Here is a 21,912-nt window from a genome sequence, read left to right as displayed (position 1 = left end):
TGCGCTTCTTTGCTTCTCAAGCACTGTGTGCCCTACTGGGAACCGAAAGGTTTTAAAAAGACCTTGAACTGAAATTCGACTTTACTGAATTTCTTTATAAGGTCTCATGCCTTCGTAATCAGAGGAGGGGTGAGTCAGAATAATCATCAGATTCGTTTCTGTATCTTTAGTTTATTTATCTGTTTATTTATTTTTAGGAAGCGTAAACGAGCTTCTCAAATAATTTTACTAAATGACGTCATTTTCTGTGGATATGGCCTGGGATTTTAAGATATTTTAATGATCCATATTTGAAGACATACTGAAATATCCTTTAAAGACCAAATTATTAGTACAGTTGCAGAATGGGTTTGGGTCAAATTCAGTATCCATACGTACGTGCATATATACATACGTGCATGTATAAATGTGCATATGTACATATGTGCATACGTACATATATGCATATGTACATACCTACTCTGGTAGGTGGAAAGTCTAGAGCACTGGGCCAGGTGTTCTAACCTGTTCTTCTAGCATGCTGTGACCGAAAAGGTTAAGTCCAGTTACCTCTGGAAGAACTTCGGGGATTTCCAAAAGTTACATGCAAATTGCCTTCTGGAATAACTTAGAGAACACATTCTTTTAAAGTCGATGTCTAGAGCCTAGCCATTTAAGTAAGTTTATGCAATTAAGAAGAATTTGCATCCTATAATATGGTTCGTTTTCTTCTGTTATTGGCACGTATTAAGTTCATGCATTGTGCTAAATAGCTATGTAAAACAAATAAGTAAAATGGATCTATAAGCTTCTAAGAACTTAAAAAGATCTAGAGAATAATGAGCCTTTTTTTTTTTCTTTTTATTTCAATTAGAGCTCATTAAGGGCATAGACATCAACTTCGAGCAGTTAGCATGAATTTGCTTCTTTTTTTAAATTGTGACTATTGTGTCGGAAGCCGGGCCTCTTCCTGAGTTTCGGCGGTCGGTCGGTGGGATCCTTGGTGAAGCTGAAGCTCTAACGCACGGCTGTCCGAGTGGTCGCTTCTCCTTCCATCACTCGAAGGTGTTCGGGGCCGTCTCTTGGGCAGGGGATTCTGAGCCCAACCCTGTGTCTGAGGTTCCCTTCGCAGTGGGTCGGCAGCCCGAGCCAAGCGGTCACTTACTTGGACAGCAAGGGGCTCGGTGAACATTAGGTGGTTACAGCTGTTCGGCTTTGTTCCTGGATGCAGTTCCCTACGTTTAATGCGGAGAGGAGTTTACTTCTCCGGCCTCTTTAATTTTGAATTCCTGGCAGCCTCGTCTTAGACCCAGTCCTTGGGGCACGCTAGGCTTTCTTGGCTGAGCTTTTGCGGTGGAGCCTTCATGTGGGGCTGACACCGCCTGCTCCGTAACCCACGCCCTCCCCCAAGTCCCCTTTGAGTCCTCGGATCTCTTTGAATCCATCGGCAAACAAGCGTGTGTCTTTGGTGCGTAGTCACGTGAGTGACGCTTTTCTCCGGTTTCGGTGGTGCTTGTTGCACAGCCATCACTGTCCTGAGATGGACTTTTCCAGAACACGAAGCCTCCGGCCTTGGCTCTCTTATTCCAGAGGATCATGTGACAGTCATAGTATCCAATCTTCACAGTTTTAGCCCAGTATTTACCCACTGGTCATCTGTGTTCATGGCTTGCGCTGAGAGGAAATTTATGAACTTCACTAAAAAACACAAGGAATTGACCGTCTCGTGAGACAATGAGGCTTAGCCCAGGCCAGAAGGCAGCGAATAAGGTGTTAGACTGTGTCATCTAAACAGCTGGTGACCAATAGTTTGCTGCAGACACGTGAGAATTTCTCACCGTATTCCTCAACCTTACCCCCAATAGGTTAAATCTGTTGTTTTATAGTTCGTTTGGAATATTATATAGAACTTCCTTGTCTGCTGGTTATAGGAAAACAGCTCGAATGGACTTAGCTGTACGAGGGGGTGTATTGGAAGGCTGCTTATGTCCCCAGGAGGAAGGCGGGAGGGCGGCGGCCATCAGGGACGGCTGGAGCCAGGGGCCTGCCCGGCTGCCCCGTCTCTGTTCCTGACGTCTGCTGCTGTCTGCGTCCTGGCTTGGTTCTCTCGTGCCAGCTTCCTTCACAACGCAGGGCACAAAGCCGCTGGCAGCCCTCACGCCTCATGGTGCCCAGTTTCCTCACCACCCGATGGAACTCTCTCCTCTTGCCTTAGTCTCACTCTGGAAAACCTTGGAGGAAGGTTTGCGGTCGAGTTTGCTTTGTACGTGTACCAAGATAGTTCGTCTCTGGCCAGCGGGCCAGGGTGCCGTGACCGGCCCAGCTCTTCCCTCGCCGGTGGCCTGGCTGAGAGAGGACGACAGCATGTGCTTGAGTCACATTGTTCCATGAGATTTCATGGCGAGATAGAGGTGACATTCCCAGAAGAAGGGCTGCGTGTGCTGTTTGCTGAATAAAGGGGGAAAGGCGAATCTGGGAAGAAAGGAGAACTGTGTATTTCTTACAGTCATGTCTGTGTTTTAGGAATTTTAGGATCCTTCTAAGTATAATAGATAATTTAGAATTTCATCAGCTATCACTAAATCACACTTAAAATTATTTAGGAACAGAAATAGCAAGAATGAGATATGGAGATTAATTAATTCAGCATATTTGGAGGCATCTTGCTACTGCAGACTTTTGGACAAAGAGTTGGAAAACATCCCCGTCTTCCAATTTACCTAATGAAGCGAGCGCTGGAAGCGCTGGCAGGTGCGTGGCGCTCTCTGGAAGTCTCCGAGCATCCTGCCGGGGACACACCTGCTTTACTGGCTCCGAGGCCCGAGATTTGTATCTGCTGTATGGCAGTGGGTGGATTGGTTGAAAAGGGAAGGAGCGTCCTGGACACCTTCAAGGTTTAAGAGCTATGAAAAAAAAAGGCAGAAAAAGCAAAAAAAAAAAAAAAAAAGTATACAGAAGGGAAGGAAAGAAAATAACAGATAACAGATCAGTTGAATGATAGAAGATGATGGCGAAAATTAGCTGGGCAGCAAGCAGGAGACAGAGTGGCCTTGGGGACCAGCCGGTAAAGGGACTCGGACAGGAACGGGCTCTGGTCAAGGGGCTGGCAGGCCCCGCGGCGGGGTCTCCCCCGGAACTGACCCTTGGCTGCCGACGCGTCTCTGCGGCGTGTTTGTGTGTCACGCCACAAGACATGTCATCTCACCATCCCTGCGACACCTCAGGGTTCATTGAGGGGGACTGTGTGCCAACCAGAAGGAATTTATGTTGGTCTAGGTTATCAGTCTTGAGCATCGTTCGCTGCCAAGTACTTTAGTTCACCTGTGTGTTTAGGTAGAAAGATCGTAGCTAGTCGTGCTTTCTGTCGTTTCAGATACATGAATAATTCTGCAACTCAGGAGGTCTTTTTGGGGTACGGACAATAACGAAAAGCACTGGCCAAGGTGGGGTGGGATAGGGAGTCATTTATCAAACGGCCAGGAAGTGCAGAACACTATTTGAGGGCCGTAGGGATGGTGAATCAGACATGGATTCTGCCTTCACGGGACTTTAGTAGAGGAGGTCTGCGAATTATTAATCCTGGATACAGGTACATCCTCAGGTGAGATTAATATAGAAGATGTCAAGTGGTCAGTACCTGGTGTATCCATAAATGAAAACTCATTTGGTCCCACGTACTGTTTTGGAGAACGGGCCTGGACATTTTAACTTGGAACGGAGCAGCGCCAGGAAATACCTTGAGCCCTTTCATCGTTGGCCACTGTGGCAGCAGACAGCCCTGGGATTTCAGTGGCCGACATCCAGATCTCTAGTTCTTATTTGTGAGTCTGTGGCTTGACTGTAGTCACTCTAGCCCGTAGGTTGGAGTCTTTTCGTGGGGCCTAGACGGAAGGCCCCTCACTGCCTGGGGCGTGTGCCCTTCTCATGGGTGGCAGCAGAGGACAAGGTGACCGGAAACACTCCGAACCTCTGAAAGCCTCAGTTCAGAGCTCAGTGGCTCTTCTGACCACATTCCATCAGTCGAAGCAAGTCCATCGCCGTTTGGCGAAGTCAGGAAGCGTGTTTCATCCAAGGGTAGACGTGGCAAAGGAGGCAGGGGAGGGAGACCGGCGGACCGGTAGGTGCGTCCACCACGGGTGCTGTGACTCCAAGGACAGACGGGTCATTTCAGAGGTAGTCTGAAGAGTGGTTTTTTCACCTTTGAGTCACCCAGGAATGACCCCGGTCTTTGCTGTGGAAGACTGACAAAATTGGAATGGATCGAAATTCTGAGTCGCTGAATTCTGAAATGGCTTGATCCATTTCAGATGCCTTTAGGTTAGAAATAGCCCAGGGCCAATGGATCATCTCTTTAGAATGGCTGTTCTTGAAGGTCACTCTGGAACTTGTAGAATGTTATTTAAGACAATCCAAGGGTTGGAAGATTGAATCTCGTTAAAGGGGCATGCAATACTAGTCTTTTCGAGTTTATTGAATAAACACTGTTCTAGGTGCCCTGGAAATATTGTATAAGAGCTGTTTTTGTGTCTTTTAAATTTCCGTTGGTTTGGGATTCAACAGAAGAAGCTTGTTTTCAGGAGTCCCTCTTATAAGAAATAATTCTTTATTTTTTAAATACTGCTCAGCGGTTCTTTCTGTAGGTTGGGCTCCAGGATTCGTTTACAGCTCATTAGGTATTTGGCTAGAACGATAGAGATGATCGAACATGGGGAGTCGCAGCTGGTCGAAGGTCGTCATAACCGAACATAACGTTTTTAATGACCTAATGATATAATTCGATGGAAAATAAGATTCAGGTTCCACAACACTTGATTTTTTAAATAAAGCTGTGTAGGTAAATCCGTTTGATCGGATGAGGGGCGCCCTTCGCAGTGCCCTGCGCACAGGGGTGCTGGCGGAAATCGGGGGCCGATGACGTTCAGACTGGCCCGCTCCCCTCTGGCACGCGCGAATCGCTTCCGCCGGTGGCTGAAAGGTTAGTGTCCGAGGACGTGCATTTTTTTTTTTTTTTTTTTTAAGAAGCACCGCATTCCTCAACCTTGATTTAACTCAGGAAATGCAGACCGATGCTACATATAGGGGAAACTACAGAGGGAATTTATGTCGGTGGAATGCAGTTACTCAGATCAGCAGTTCAGTCGCTTACAGAGGCTTTAGAGTAAAACGGTGCCCCAGGAATTGTTTAATGGCCTCACACCAAAGTTTCGGATTTGATTTGAGTGAGAATGCCTATGGGGGGGGGGGCGCGGTTGGCGTCACTGGTTCTTAAAAAAGGTGGATGCCGTCTACATTTAAGGTTACGATTTCAGACTTCACAAAGTAAGTGAACGAGATAACGAAATAATGGTGAGAGCTGCCACCCCATTGTTGTTGCCTTCGCCACACGACTTCCATGTGGCAAACCGTTTTCCTCTTTCCATTTTGCATAGCCAGAGGGGAAAAGACTTGAAAACACAGCTGTACAGTACTCTCTCTCCAGCTCAGACTTCAGAGAAAGATTTATGCGGCATGCGTTAGAGAATTAGAGAATGCGAGGGAAAATAGGGTTTAATCAGCGCCGAAGTCTCTATCCATCCATCACACATGTTCATTGGTTCAAAATTGCCTTGACTTTCTGTGACCTGCACATGATCCTGCGGAAACCGGTTTGCAGTAAACTTCTTAGACGCCTACCTGGCTCTTTGTAGTCATTATCTTACTCCCCGCTGCGTTTGAAATGAAAAGTTCTGTCAAAAAAAAAAAAAAAAAAAAAAGCAAGCAAGCAAAGAGGCTCTCTGTCTTTGTCTGTCACATTTATTTATTTTATTAAAAAAACTTTTTAAACCTGTGGTGCGCTTAATATTCAACAGTTACTGTAGGTTGCAATTGTTAAATTCCAAGAAGCTAGATACAAATAGACTCTCAAGAAAAGAGAGGTATCTTGTTTGATGCGCCAGAATTCAACGTAGGGTTAGGGTGATTTCTGTTACCTGCCGAGTTTGCACTGCCGGGACGTGGGGAACCACCAGGCACACAGTTCCTGCCGTACTTACTGCTCCGTGCTCTCCCCTTGCTGGGCTGCGCTGCCGTCGAAAGAAGCCGGGCATCAGTGCTGGACCGCTCAGTGGCTTCTGCGTGCGCGATCTTCCCAAATTACCTTCGGCTCAAAAATCTCACCTGAGGTTTTTACCCCCTTAGGATGGTCTCTGCCTTTTTATGTGGTTCTGCAGCCTGTCATTAGTGGGGAATTCAGATAGATTAGTTTGTATTTATAGCAACAAACGTATGCGATGCTGTAACAGGTGGTGAGCGATACCTTTACAACGTCCCTCCACGGATTTTCTGCACGTCCCGTGATGGAATCACGGTGTGCTTCTGTTTTATGTAGCCGGGGTTATATCTGTTATTTAAACACTGACTTTAAATGCCTTCGACAATATGTTGGAATGATTTTAGACTTACAGAAAAGTGTAAGAGCTGTACCGACAACTCCCGTGTGTTCTCGACTCAGATTCACCAGTTTTCAATATTTCGCCACGTTTATTTTATTCTCTTCTTCTTTGTCTTTCCTCCCTCTTCCCAATCTCCCTCTTCTCTCTCTCACTAAATATATATGTAGTACATGCACCTATGTTTCTGTGCACACACACACACACGCATGCACATGCACACATGCACACACACGCAGACACACATGCACACACACACATGCGCGCGCGCGCACACACACACACGTTGTGTTCAAGCCCTTTGAGCGAAGGCTGCACACATCATGACCTGTTAACCATGTTCCCCAGAGACTCTCCTGAATCATGATGCTCAATGACTGACTCTTTTTTTATAGATTTTTAAATTAATACCTTCTTCAGATTCACCTGCATAGAACTTTTGCTCCTTTAAGGCAGCAGTTCCCAACCCCTTTGGCCCCAGGGACCGGTGCTCCTATGAGAATCTAATGCCCCATGAACCGAGGCGGAGCCGAGGCGGTGACGCTGGCGCTGGGAGCGGCTGCAGATACAGATGCTCACTTCCTGCTGTGCCGTTCCTAACAGGCCACCGACTGGTACCATTCTGAGGCCTGCCTGGGGGTTGGGGAACCCCGCTTTAAGGGATGTTGACTCAAGTTTTAAACTTTACATTTGAAAAAACCGAGGTCAGACATTTGAGATAAGTTACCTAAGCTCACACGGCTGTTATGGTTTGGAACTGTCTTGAACCAACTCTGAGAATGTCTTTCATTTGCTAAATAGGAAGTAATAAAGATTGCTGCCATGCCTCTCGGTGGGACTCCTGCTCACAGAGCTATTTCGTTCCATTTCATTTTGGTTTATGGAATGGTGTAATTAGTAAGTTATTTAATTTGGGAATGGGTTTGTAGTACATTTTGAATTTAGACAAAGGTAGAAGTTAAGCTTATTTTATGGTGGGAGATTTTAAACCTAGACTGGTGGAAGGTTCCCTGTGTTTAAATTGAAGATTATAGACTTTACAAGAAAGAATTAGACTTCAGCTTCTGGAAATACGGCAGAGTGAACATCTTGGAAATATTCCCAGTGCAACACTCATAAACGAGACGTTGACCATCTTCATGAATGCCTGGTGGCCTTGCAGGGGTGAGGCATGCCACCGGAGGCCACAGCTCGGGGGACGTTCGTTTCCCGGGCAGCGAGGAGGCATCAAAACCAGGGCCGCCCCGCGGACATCGGGCAGGCCCTGGGAACTCAGAGCGTTTGGTTTTAGGCCACGCGGAGACCTGAAGACAAGGCCCTGGGCACAGACAAGGTAGGGATTTGGAACAGAAATTCCGAATAAATTCTGGACTATGGGACGAAGCACATCGCTAGAGAATGGATGAACTGAGACCAAAATCCATTCTGCAAGGAAATCGTCCAGGCTCCTAGCAGACAGGGAGGGCTTCACGTGGGACCGAGGTTTAAACTCGCTCTCGCTGCAGCCGAAAAGCCCCGAACTCAGCTGTCAGCGTACAGCGGGCCTGGGTGCAGAGCAGCCACCGGCACCCGCGGGACGCGCCCCGCCTCCCCGAGGGGTCACGCACGCGAGCCCCGCGCCGAGCGTCAGCAGCCCCTTTCGCAGAGGCACCCCTCAAGGACGAGGCATCGAGCTGCCCACTGTGAAGGGCGGTGGGTCTAAGGAGGTCGACGAGGGAACTGAGCACGTGAGAAGCAACGAAAGGGTCTTTAAAACGGTCACTTGAGCTTTACTGTGTTTTTAAGGTATAAAAATGGTATTACGCTGAGGTTAAAAAAATCCTTACCACATGTAGTGTGACTCTCACAGCGTTTAAAACGAAATCTGTGATAGCCGAGATTTACTTATATCAGGAAAAGGGAGCGGGTTATAGGTGAAGTGAGATGGGCCACGAGTTCATGGTCCTTGAATCCATATCCCGGGTAACTATTCCGTCTACTTTTTAAAAACAGGTTTATTGAGATATAACTTGTATACCCCAGAATGTACCAGTTGTGGGTGATTTAGTGATTTTAATTAAATATCTGGAGTTATACGATCATCACCTCTTAGATTATTTCTCCTGAAAGATCCGTCATGACTGTTTGATGTTCATTATCACTCTCGCCTTGGCCTTAGGCAACTGCTGATGTGCTTAAGAGATTTATGTTGTCTGGACATCTGCTGTAAACAGAACCGTGGAGTATGTGGTCGTTTGCGTCTGGCTTCTTTTGCTCCCATGACGAGCTTTGAGGTTTACCCACGCTGCACCCTGCAGCGGCATTTCGCTCCTTTTTTCTGCCGAGTAGTATTCCATTTCACGGGCGGACCACGTCTTGCTTCCCTGTTCATCGGCCGGTGAACACTTAGGCCGTTCCCGTCTTCTCGCTATGGTGGAGAAAGCTGCTGTGGGCATTTGTGTCCAGGTCTCTGTGGAGACACATTCTCGTTTCTCCTGGGCAGCTACGTAGGCGTGGAATTGCTGAGCCGCATGGTAGATTTATGTTTACATTAAAAAAAAAAGTCGCCCAGCCATCGCTGGGGTGGGAGGAGGTGGGCTGACCGCCACGGCCCGCTCCTCCTTCTGTCTCTGCTGCCGGGTCACGGGCCCCAGAGGGGCCACGGCCAGCCCCCCTGCTCCCCGCTCCGCGCGGCACTGTGGCGGTGGGCTGGGTTAGGACAGGTGTGAGAACGCCCTCAGCCCCGCGTGGCTGTCCTTCTCCTGGTCCTCTGGCTGGAGGCGGGCCTTTCTCCGGCTGGTCTCGTCCCAGCTGGTGGGGGGTCCTGGTCGCAGGCTTTTCCCGCGCCCATCTGGGGTGCATGGGAAGCAAAAAGAAAACCCAGGGGACTTGCCACTGAGTCTTCCTCAGGCCCCTGGCCCCCAGCCTCTAGTCTGCTTTCTGCCCGCATTTCAGAGTCTTCCTGTATTTGTTCTTTACATTACACGTGGGGGTTTTCATAGTGATAGACAGGACTAGCTAGGAATGGGTAATTTGGGCTCATTCTGGTCCTAGGCTACAGCTTTTACTTTCCCTAGTAGTAAAATGTGCCTAAGTCTGGCCGATGGAAGGAGGATGGAAAGTAAGGGGACATTTCCAGGTCTGGCCCCGTAAAAAAGAAAAAAGCCTTTTTTTCTTTTTTCTTTTTTTCTTTTATTTTTTCGTGAGCTGTGTACTCTCTTTACTCCTGTCTGCTGGCTGATGGCAGAGGTTCTAGTTGAGGACTCTGAGGCCAGAGGAGATGGCAAATCTACAAGCGAGAAAAAAACCTGGGTTCCTGAATGACCGGGTGAGGTTAGTCCACTCAACAATGCACTTTCAAGATTCTTTTAACAGGCCGTTCGCTGGTTTGGCTATAGAGCAGGCCGTTCCTAGACCTTCCCCCTCCCCCCTCTGTTTTTAATTTAATCTTATATTCCCTTTAACACTAAACTCAAGTCCTGTTTTTTTCACAATTCTTTACTTAATTCCATCGTTCATTTATCTGAAATCCTACGGCACTGTGAAGTTTCACTCATGATTATAAATTATTTTGTGCTGTCTCTAGTCCTGTAATTCACGGGTTAATACCAGCTCTACTTTATAAGATTTTTTTTAAAAAAGGGACAATGTACCTCTCACCTACCTGTTCAGAGAGATGCTGAATAAATGCATATTAAATTTTTTCTTTGAAACATTGACGTGCCTGAATAATTAAACCCCACAGAAATGTGATAAAATGAAATTGTCATCATTAAAATTTTTTTTCTTTGAATTTGAGGGGATTTCTGCCCTCTTTACCTGGAAACTTTCTAGCTCCTTGATGAATCTTTCATATTCTTGACGGTGGAGATTTTCAAACCTTCTTGCTCGTGACTCTTAGTAAGTCATACGGTTTTTCATTATCCACACACAGACACAACTGAAACCAGAGTTTCGTGTAGCAGCGCCTAAGCCTAATCACCACCATTATGCGCAGCGCCCTCTGACATTTCCTGTTCCGGTCTCTACCCGTTAAATCAATTCTGTGACTCACACCTTGGTCATGACCTATAATTTGAAAAACGCTGCTCTGTGGCTGGAGGGAGGGTCGACAGGGTGGAGCTGCCTGAACCGAGCGGACAGGAAGGCCGGGCAGCGTGGTGGCTCTTGACTTGCAGTTTTAGGCGCGGCCTTGTCCCAAAGGCTTTGGGCAGTGAGTGTAAGCGCAGCACAGAGACGAGGTCCCTGGTCTGGGACGATGCTTTTCCGGTCCCCGTGGTCCTTCCGCGCTTCCTGAGGCAGGTTCCTGAGCCCGGGGCCTGACCTGTGAAACCAGAGCCTCCGCTGGGAGCTGGGGTTCTGCTTGGCGACAAGCTCCGTGAACACAGAGTTGGAGACTGTTCCCTAACTCTTGGGGAGGGCACATTGTTGGGGCAGAGCAGGTTACCTGATGCGGGAACTGTTTTTGCTTGAAAAATTCTGACTGCCTTGCTTTGTTAGTTAAACTTTTGAATGCTAACTCTTGTAAACTTTTAGAAATATGTTTTTGCATTTCCCATCCTTTGCCTATTGAATTATTAATCATATGTTTGTGCTAGTTTCAGCTTATTTTATTATTTCTAATTGCTTAGACTAACGATATAATTTATTTTTATTCTTACAACTTTATAAACTTAGTTTTTAGTTCTTTAATTTTAATATTTAATTTTTATTTTTTCCTTTATTAAAACTTATTGTGGTGACATCAATCAACAAAATCCAACAAGTTTCAAGTGTACGGTTCAACAGTATGTCATATATATATATATTGCGTTGTGTTCCACCCCCCATAGTTAGGTTTCCTTCTGTCACTAAATACTTGACCTCTTCGACCCCGTCTACCTCCTCCCCATGTCCATGAGTCTCTGTTTACCATGTTTGTTTCTGGCTTTTAGATTGACATCCCCCACATGAATGATATCACGTGGTTTGCAACTTTTCCTGTGTGACTAATTTGACTCAGCATGATTATCTCAAGGTCCATCCAGGCCGTCGCAGATGGCAGCATTTCTCCTCCTCTCATGGCCGGGTCACATTCCGTCGTGTGTGCACCGCAGCTTCTTCCGCCAGTCACCTACCGTAGGGCACTCCGGCTGCTTCCGTGCCTTGGCCACGGCGGATAATGCTGCCGTGGACGTCGGGGTGCAGATATCTTTGTGGATAAGTGTTTGCAGGATTTTCGGGTCAACACCCAGAGGAGGGATTGCTGGATCGTACGATTAGATCGATTCTTAGTTTTGTGTTTTTGAGGACCTTCCTCGCTGTTCCCCGTGGTGGCCGCAGCTCTTCGCAGCCCCTCCGGCAGCGTGCGAGGCCCCTCTTCACCCGCCGCCGCGCTGGTACTCGTTATTCTTGTCCTGTTGCTTATTTCTTCCATTTTTAAATGCATGATTGGCACTTTATAGCTTTAAGAGCATTTATTTAGTTATCTTTTAAATTTTTGTTTAGTTCATTTTTTTTTTTTTTTTGGCCAGGTAATTATCTTTCTCTCTTATTTTACTGCATAAACCACTGTTTGTTTCTGCAGTGTTTAAAATGACCAGTAGGAAGCAGGTGCGTTAGCTGAGAGAATGGCCCATTCACTTAGCTTGGGAGACACGTCGATTTTTGCAGACGTGGCTCCTCAGTGACTCACACCTGCCTCCTCGGTTTGCGTGGTTTCCTCCCACGCGGACGCCGGCGGCATGACTTGCTTCCGTCAGTGGGGTGTTGGCACACCATGCAGGCTGTCCTGCCAGGGGGACAGACGAGGCGTCCCGGCCGGCAAGCCCCAGTTCAATGAAGGCCTGACGTGCGACTAGCGTCCTCTTGGACCTTCGGCCCCATGTGAGGCCCAGATATTTGCAGCCACGAGAGTGACCTCAGGCAACACCAGCAGAGGATCTGATGATACACTGAGTGGAGCCCAAACTGCAGGATCATGAGCCAGTGTTCTTTTAAGACACACAGGTTTGGGGTGCTTTGGTAGGAAGCCGCAGATATCCGGAAAGAAGTTGGTTTTGTCAGTGAGCTGCTGTCATAACAAAACCCTGGACTACGCGGCATTGGTTTTGGGGTCGGGTGGCAGTTGGGGGCTAGAAAAAAGATAAGGCGATTATTGGCAAAGGCTGGACAAGTGACTGCTGTTAATGGGTGCTGGAAGGTGATGAGGAAAGCGTTGTTGGAATTGGAATGATCGCGACCCATGGTTTATGGTGCTGAAACAATTTAAAAAAACTGTCACCTGCAGGAACTTGGAATATACAAGATACACCTAATGAATTTATAGATCTGGCTTAGGAGAATTTCAGGCAGACTATTGAAATTGTCTGCTGGCTTCTTACAGGTTTTCTGAGGTAGGAAAAGAGAGAAATAAACCAGAAATTAGAGGAAATACAAGATGTCCAGGAATTTCTGTGTTAGAAAATGAAAGTGTTGCTTTAGTAGTATCTGGCAGGCAAAAGAGTCTCAAAATGAGAAGTGGCCTGGCGTAAATATTAAATCTTCACTAGAAGACTTTTTGTTGAGACCTCAGAAAGATTTAAGGTGTGATTTAGCAGATCCTTTTAGCTAGACAAGAGAGATTATAAGATTATAAAAATCTTAAGGGTTCTGTGCCAGTCTAATACTTGAAAGTGGACAAAGATCTAGTTCAAAAAAGGTTATGGATGTTGTCTTAGGGGGAATGCAGTGAACCTCAGGAAGTCTGCAAAGTTTTAAGGAGGTTGGAATGGCTTATACTGAAAGAGATGGTCAGATTAAAAAAAAAGGCTCAAATTGCACACTAGGATTTTCATTCACATGCAGACCTGGTGCATATCAGGAGGTCAGTGGGCTTTGATCCTTTTGCAAAAGGAAGAGGGGACTTTGGTGTTCTTGGGAAAGGCTGCATGTGTTTTGCATGTGGGAGATGCATCGGGGTCCCGAGGGCAGGACTATAGTAGATTATTACATTAACATGCCCCTCCCCTGCCAGCTTGGTCCCCAAGCTGCTGTGTAGTCTCCTGACTCTTGCCTTGGCTATACAACTTCTATTGGCCAGTGGAGTTAAAGCAAACCTCCCGTAAACAGGGGCTTGTTAGATGCTTGCTCAGTGGAGCTTGTCCTTTGGGACAGCTGCTGTCTCTATGACTGCAGCTGCCTGAGTGACCTCAGATCAGAAGATCCACTAACTGCCTAGCTAAGCCTAGCTTGAACTGTAGAATCAAGAGCAAATAAATGATTTTTTTGTTTTAAGTTTTGGAGTTTTGTTTTGCTTTCAGTTGTTTTGTAGCAATAGATAAGTATAACCTAACACACACACAAACTTGCAGGTAGCTTAGCATAGACTAACTTTCATTTAGAATTCATAACTTCACTTAGATTAACCTGTGAACCACCGCTTAGAGCACCCTGGTTCTTAGAAGGTTCACGTGACCGTACTACACTGTACTGAGAGTTTAGCAGAAGGCCCGAGACTCGTCCGTTAGACTTTCTTCCATACTCATGCCACTCCTGACTTTGACGATTGCCAGAACTGTTTGTTTGTTTGTCTTTTCAGGGATAAGTCCAGATGGTTAGCAAGATCCGGGGTCCAGTGGGCTCAAACAGCCTGAGGGAGGCCAAAGAGGGCCGGAAGCCTCTATACTGACCTCTTCATGAACTATCCTCAGTATAATCTCATAATAATAATAATAAAATCTCCCGGGGCGGAGGTTTTCTGCCGTGTGCCGAGGCGTGTTCTCTCACCGCGCATGTGCAGGAATGTCCTTACCTGCACAGGTTGTGACGGAGCTCATTGCATGCCTGTGCATGGCTTCCCAGCCCATCCTGGGTTCAGGGTCATGCGGGTTCGGAAGGGGACCCCCACCCCCGTGTGCCTGCCTGCTGGCTCGCAATGAAGCACACGTTCCTTCTCATAAAATCTTCTTAGAGTTGACTTTTGGCGACTACTGAGGAACGGGGCCTGGGTCCGGTCCGGCTACATGACCATTTGCTTTGGTCTCTTGCACCTGCCTCAGTGCTGTCCTTTTGAGGGGTCGTTTCCTGCAGAGCCGAGCTGTAATTCTAATAGCTTTAATGCGTGTGCATTAGGGGTCCCGTGGACCACAGTTTCCTCTCATACGTATTTACACCACTAGGGTGGGGCGTTTGTTTGTTTGTTTGTTGTTTGTTTGCTGTTTTGGGTGATGCAGCACCAAACTCAAGGATGAAAAGGAGGAGCTAAAGGATGAAAAGACCCACGGTCGCATTTTCACGGTCGCGGTCACAGACATTGTCCGCGGGAGGGGCGCAGATCGCGGTGGTCCCAACCCCGCTGGGAGGCGTGGCCGCTGGGGTTCCGGGCGTCTGGGGGAACCAACCATCCAGCCTCCTGAAATCCTGTTTCGTTGCATGAGCCGCCTCCTTTCTGCGGCTGTGCACCTTGCTCTGAGCTTTTTCCCGGTCAGGCCAGGAGGGCACAGAGAGAGCGTGTTTCTTCTACGCGGTGGGTGGAGGAGGACGCGCCAGGGGCTCAGAAAGCCTTACTCGGCCTTCGGAGGAGTGAAAGCTTTGTCGGCAGGTAGATGTGTCCACGCCGACGGCTCGTCTCACAGAGAGCAGTCTGTCCCATCGTCACTATGTAGAAATGTTTGTTCACGTAACTTTAATATCTCATTAATTATATAGGATCTACTTCTTATCGTGATTCATTTGAACTTTTAACTTGCACAGCTATCCCATTACCTGTTTTATTAGCAAGGAAGCACCAGGCACGTATTTAATGGTAGTGTTTTATAGTTGTTTCATTACTGCAATGAACCAGAAAGTTCGTAGATTTTAGCTTGCAGTGGAGTAATCTGAATTAAGGGGAAGCTAAACACTAAAAAACTTGTTAAAGAAGAAAAGAAACTTTAAAAATATTTGTAATGAAAAGATATAAAAATAAAGTGCTTTTCCCTTTTAAAAAATTAATTGCTTTGCTCTTACTCTAAAGCACATATATTGATTGGAGAAAACTTGGAAAATATAGAAAAATACACAAAATAAAAATAACTTTTATCACCTTCCAGAATTAGTTATTCTAAGGTGTTATTATATAATACTAACAATGAAAAAGTATTCCGCGTACAGTCTAGCATTTACTTTAAATATAATCATCTATTTGAAATCTCCCACACGCAGTGATGAAGCTGCTCTTACTAAACCATTTCACAAATGAAGAAACAGGAGCAGACTGATTAATTTGTTGAAGATTATTCATATTTAAGCTCTGGCTTTTGACTTCAAAGTTTGCATTTTAAAACCATTACCTTCCTTTTCTGCATAAATTTTTTTCTTCCTCCCTCCAGCCCTCTCTTCCTTCTCCACATTGGATCACCAATTTGTTTTTGTCATTGATCACATTTTAACCTGATTCATTTTGCCTAACATATCCAAATACCCGTAAACGTTTTTCTGCAATGTGATTTTTAGTGGCATATAGTATCCATATATCATATGGTTTAACCATTGCTAATTGAATCGGTTTCATATTATTGGTATCTAGGTTAGCTCATTTACTCACCTAGTATAAATAATATATGATGAACATCATTTTACATATTTTTAAATTATGTCCTTAGGATAACTTTTTAAACATGACACTTAGAAAATGTGAGGTCTAAGGATAAGACCATTTTAAAGATTTTACATGCATTCTGGCTAATTACCCTTCAGATAGTTTGTAAAGATTTTTATTTATATAAACAATATATGAGAGTGCCTGTAAAACTTTGGTATGTCTCTCTATAATACACAGGAAATAAGGAAATACAGTTGAAGATTAGGAGAATGAAAAATCAGTAACTCACTGTACTTTCAAGTTAAATTAATATGGCCTATGTCTATTTTAAAATTTTATTAATATAGCTTTAAAGGCTTTTTAAAGAAAAATTAAGACATTTAGTATCTATAAAAAATGCGAGTCATTTTTATGTGATAAAATTTCTGCAGAAATATCAAAAGGAAAATAGGCATCCCGATTTTAAGTGGGGAATGCTTCAAGAACCGTAAGTCTGTAAATAAGAGGATGAGATTAGAGCAAAGTTTATTTCTTTAAAAAGCCCTTAATAAAAAAGCCTCTGGATGAAATGTGATTTGATCCACATTTGCATATCAAGGGGAAAGGAGCCCATTGCCTAGCCTAATACCTGGCGGAGTGGGAACTCAGTCGTTTTTCAGCGATGAAGGCATGGATGAGGGGAAAGAAAGCGTGAATGAAGCTTCACGGCTTCCCATCCTCCGCGGAGGCGCACCTCGTTTCTGCGGTTTGAGATGGACTCGTGGAGAACGCGTCTCTGCTCCAGCTCGCGTGGGACCTCTCCACGGCCTGCACGTGTGAGCAGCAGGAGGTCGTGGGACCGTCTGGTCAGGCGGGGTTCACCTCCCCTTCCTCGCCCCGCCCCTGCTGACCAGGCCAGGCCTCTAAAGTGACTCTGGGAAGAGGAGTCCCTAACGGGGACTCGATGGTACCACCAGGTGCTCCTGCGTGGAATCTGAGGAAGCCAGAGCAGGTGTGAAGAGCCCACTGTTCTCTACTTATTAATAAAGGGCCAGACGTCATGAGGACTTGACAGGTGCACATTTCCTGAGGCGCTTCATGATTGGGATTCCCTCCTCAAGCATAATGTTTGTGGGGCTCCAGGTTTTAATCACCTTGCCAGGCTAGGGGTCATAAGGTCAAAAGCGTGAGTAATTTTTGAATTGGATGGTCATTTTAAGGGGGTCAAGTATTAAGGGGTCTGGGTAATAAGGACCCCTTACCTGAAAGGAATGTTTTGACACTAACTTAAAGCTTTCACAGGCTTGGGGAGTTATTGTCTGTTTTATTTTGTTTACCTAATGAGACAAATTGAGAACTCCGGAAGCCGTGCAAACATAGGTACCCTGAATCACAAGGCAAAAGAGACAGTATTTTACATCACATTCTTTCAAAAGGGTGGCATCTAATAATAACAATTCTATCATCAGAATAGACAGTTATTTTAACTATACTTCATGCTTTCTGGCCAGTGATGCAATGTTAAAGTTTGAAACAAATAGTACTATTTCAGGTTCTTGCCTTACTTTTTACCTGATATCCCCCCCACCCCCATCACTTCCCTAAAATAGTGGTTTTTTCAAGAGAAGTGTGAGGGCCACTCCTGGCTCCTTATGTTTGCAACTGGGGACCGTGCAACCGAAAAGAACAAAATTTGACATTTAAACATTTCAGATTATATATAGCCAGGGTGGGTGGTGCGTTTTACGTATGAAAAGGTCGAAGGCATTGCTCCCAACGAAGTGAGGTTACAATTGGGCTTTGTTGAAAGACTGTAAGTAGTGAAGTGTAGGCTGCGAACTTCTTTTAAAATAATAAAATTGAATAAGAAAAAAGAAATTAGTAGAAACATCGAAACCAGAATAATATTATTTACTGAGTGATTGCTATGGATAAATCTTAAAAGGTAAGAAACATACTATGTCTCTGTTTAATTCTCTAGGAGAGTTGTTTTTTCCAAAACCAAGACATAAATTCCCCCCAAACTGTCATAGGATTTGAACTTAGACACAAGCTGAGAATGTAGGATAACTCGACAATAATGTTTGCGTGTAGGAGGAGTAAGAACCTGTCAGCATAGTCTTTGATCAGAGCTAGCATCAAAGCCCAGCTCTGTGCTGTGCTGCTTTTAAAAGCAGGTTTGATATCTGCGTTCTCACTTTAACATAATTTATTAATATCCATTGAAATCTGCTGATTTATATTGTTTTAGAGTGAACAAATATAGTACTTAGGTCAGAGCAAAGCATACAATATGTGCTATAGAATAGTTTCCCAATTCTAGAAAGTTCTTTATAATAAGCGGTGTTCATATTCATTTGTTCATATTCGAAATTAACAGTAAGGAAGAAATTATTCTTTTGTGATTGGCTTTATTATGTTACAGATAATAATGAAGCACCGTGCAGCGTTACGCCTCATGCCTAAATGCCTTAACTTGATGCAACACACAAAAATGTCGTACTACACTTACTCAGAACGTGTTTTCATTGAAAGGGATGTTGACAATGTTTAGATAATGTACATTGCTGAAGAAACATCTTATTTAAATATGCTTTAAAAAACCTTAAAAGTTTTAGACTTCAAAGGACAGAAATACAATTTTCCAGCATCTTCCAGGCCTGCAAAAATGGGTGAGACGTGATTTCTGCAGCCGAGAAGCTTACAGCCGAGTGACCCAGTCATACGTGTAGGCAGTTGCTCTGCCCTACCGGGTTTTAGGGACCACCGCAGAGTCCCCCGCGTCGCGGAGTGAGCACGGGTTGGGGGACGAGTCGTGTCGCCTCGCGGAGGAGAGGAAAGGTGGAGGAACGCCGTGTCGCCTTCCTTATAGAATCCACCTGGCCCTGCAGGTGGCGGATGGCTCTGACATTTTACTGTTTGGAGTTACACATGCTTCCTTCTGTTTTTTTTTTTTGTTTTCTGTTTTTTTTTTTTTTTTTAACCTACAAATCTTTTGTTTACAATACCTTCATTACCTTTGATTCTAACAGAATAAGAAAGGCTGGTAGCAGAGAGATTTTGTTGGGAAGGTGAAGCCAGCTGCCAAGGTTCGAGTCTCTGGTGACCCTTCTGTCCTCAATCTGGACCACCGGGATGGAGTTTCTCGATTTCTACAAGGAAACTGTAGGGTTTTTTTTTTTTTTTTTTTTTTTTTTTAAAGGCATCACAGAGAAGTCATCATGTGAGCTGTGCTTTGAAAGATAGGTTGAATTGTCCCAGAAGGGAAGAGGCATTGTGGGCAGAGGCACGGTCCGATAGTGGGAGACTCAACGGGAGACTGTGACATTGAGGATGACTCGAGAGTCTGTTTTTGGGGGGCAGTGTGAATGGCAATGCTGATAGCCAGGGAGGGACACAGAGAAGTGTGACTGGGGCCTGGGGCGGAATAAGATCCCTGTTTGGGGCATGTTCATGTTGGGAATGAATAAAAAAAAATTCATTGTTTTTTTTTATTCTTTCCACTTAAAGTTATTAATCACCTTATGTGCTCAGGTGTCAAGGACACAGACATGAGAAACTATTATCGAGATGCTTCTGGGCTCCTGGAGAGAGAAAAAAGGCAATGATTATAGTCTACATCTACATATGCCATGAGAGAAATAACCACAGGTCGTGACGAGGAACGGGGGAGTTCTGATCCCGTAGTAGGCTGTGGGGAGTGTGACGGAGGCGGCCCCGCGAGACTGCCTCGGGGGATTCGAGTGTTTCGAAGTGTGGGTTGACCAGATGGCAGAAATCTTTGCTTGAACGACGTCCTGGAAGGACGAGGAAACACCCCGAGCGGAGGGGGCCACGTGCGGTCGAGTGTAATGTGTAGGACCTGTGTGAGTGGCGGTGGCTACGGCCCTGCAGATCGCGTGTGTCCTCGTTTTTATCTGGAAGACGGTTATGTCGGTGGTGTTGGTAGTGAAGGATTTTAAGTAGGGGAACGGCTGCACGACATGAGAGTCCCATCAACCCCTTAGAGCTTTGGAAGTTCAGAAGAGCGGGGGGTGGGGGGGGGCATTGGAGTACAACTTTAAGTAGTGGTGACAACAGTGGATAAGAAGTGCATCCCGCTTAGTTACGGAGACGAAAATCACAGTGTGCCCAGTGTGGTCGTGCGAAGCGCTCCGCGTTGGGGTTAGAGCCAGTAGCATTGGGACTGTACCCTTAGGAGTTATCGGTAAGCGCGCGGCATTTGCAATTGAGAGTACTGATGGGATTTTGTAGGGGAAGAATCTAAAGACAGAAATGAATGAACTAAAGGCAGAATCCTGGAAGAGAAGAGCAGCCTTCATGGGATAACGGCTGAAGAAGAATCATCTAAAACTGTGATTTTAGCACTGTGGATTGCAGCTTATTAGTAGGTTCAAGATCAGTATAGTGGATGTGAAATGAATATGGTTTGTTGCTGACAGAATTTTAGAAACACGGATGATGCCATTCCTTGGCACCACGGCCCAATAGAACCCCGTGGATTTATGCTACCTTCTGGACTCCGCTCCTCATTAGGGATGGAGCCAGAGGGGGAACCCGGGAGAGGGTACAAAGTGAGTCATTAAATCATGATGTAGTAATATCAATAGTGGGAGTTACTGAGAGCTTAACCGTGGGTCAGAAAAGGGTCTGAACACGTTGAGTGATCTCACCAAGTACGTGAATGCTTGCAAAGCCCTCGGAAGTGTCTCGCACGTGGAGAGCGCTCTTTGCCGGGCTGTCGTCATTAGAACAGGGCACCTGGCGAGCTCTCGGTAGGTGTCGGCGATTATCGTTATTTAATTATTAATCAGGTAATAGTTATAATCATCACTATTTTACTAGTAAGGAAATTGAAGCATAGTAATATATGATCTTCCTCAAGATCCTATAGCTGGAAAGAAATGGAATCATTTCTGAGTCAGGGCAAGATACTGATTAATGGAGATTAACGGTGAGTTACCTGGGCGATTCGTGCTTGAAATATGATGATGGTAGAGAAGATGGGCCGTAGGTGAAAGATGTTATGAAGGAAAAAGCCTTTAGCTCGATGCCTGGTTGGCTATGAAGTAAAAAGATAACTAGGATTTTAAGCTGGTTGACTGGGAAAATGGCAAATAGAACGTGAGAAGATAAGAAAACTTACTTTTTGGTAGGAGATGACGGCAAATTTCATTTAATCACAGTGAATGTTCTGTCAGACAGTCAAGTGGAGGGACGGCAAGGAATTTAAAACTAGAGATAGAGACATTTGGGCATCATCACAGAAAGAAGTCGGGAGAAGCCGTGAGCGCCTGTGAGATCTCCGGGGATAACCAGCGGCTTTCGGCCACAGAAACCTGGGGTGTCAAAACTAAGGTCACGACGTGAAGCGTCTAAAGCGTCGCCCACATCCGCTCTGCAGAAAATCTGCAAATAACCTCGGGAGTCTTTAAACAAGGGCGTCCACGGGGTTCTCGCTCCCGCCCGGTTGCTGGGGCCGTGTCTGGTCCTGCTGCCACGGCCAGCGAAGGCGGAGAGCCTCAGGCGTTGCCTTCCCCCGCCCCCACCGCCCCGGAAGGCAGTGTGTCCCCTCCTGACGTTCTCAGAGTCCCTGTAGAGTCGAAGGTGAGAAAGCTCACCTGGCCCTTCCGGCTCGTCTCAGCACTTGTTCCCTCTGCTCCCTTCCCTCCGCGTGGCTGTTTCCTCGCGGATCTATTACCCTCCTCCCCGGGTGGAGCCATGGTGTTCACAGCCTATCTGAGTATTCTGCTGGGAGGTGTGAATCCTTTCTTCTTCACTTAGTGCTTTAATCGTTACAGCTTTCCACACCTCTTCCCTGGAGTTTAATACACATTTGACTATCGAGCACATTTTCCTTTCAAATAAGTATTGGTAATTTTTTTTTTTTTCCTGGTTCACGTGTGAAGAATCCCGATAAGCCTTTCTGAAAACTCATCATTTGCAGTTACTTTAGATCAGCAATTTATCGAAAGCGAGCACGTTGGGAACGTTTTATTGCCTTGA

General features: G+C 45.7%; 1 protein-coding gene across 10 annotated transcripts in view; it reads left to right on the top strand.

The window, feature by feature from the left end:
- Positions 1-21,912, top strand: part of IMMP2L (inner mitochondrial membrane peptidase subunit 2) — a 631,779-nt gene that overhangs the window by 27,757 nt on the left and 582,110 nt on the right. The window lies entirely within an intron of this gene.

This window comes from Rousettus aegyptiacus, unplaced genomic scaffold (genome assembly GCF_014176215.1).
Source record: "Rousettus aegyptiacus isolate mRouAeg1 unplaced genomic scaffold, mRouAeg1.p scaffold_m13_p_13, whole genome shotgun sequence".
In the NCBI taxonomy this organism is placed as follows: domain Eukaryota; kingdom Metazoa; phylum Chordata; class Mammalia; order Chiroptera; family Pteropodidae; genus Rousettus; species Rousettus aegyptiacus.
This window is presented reverse-complemented; position numbering and strand designations above follow the sequence as displayed.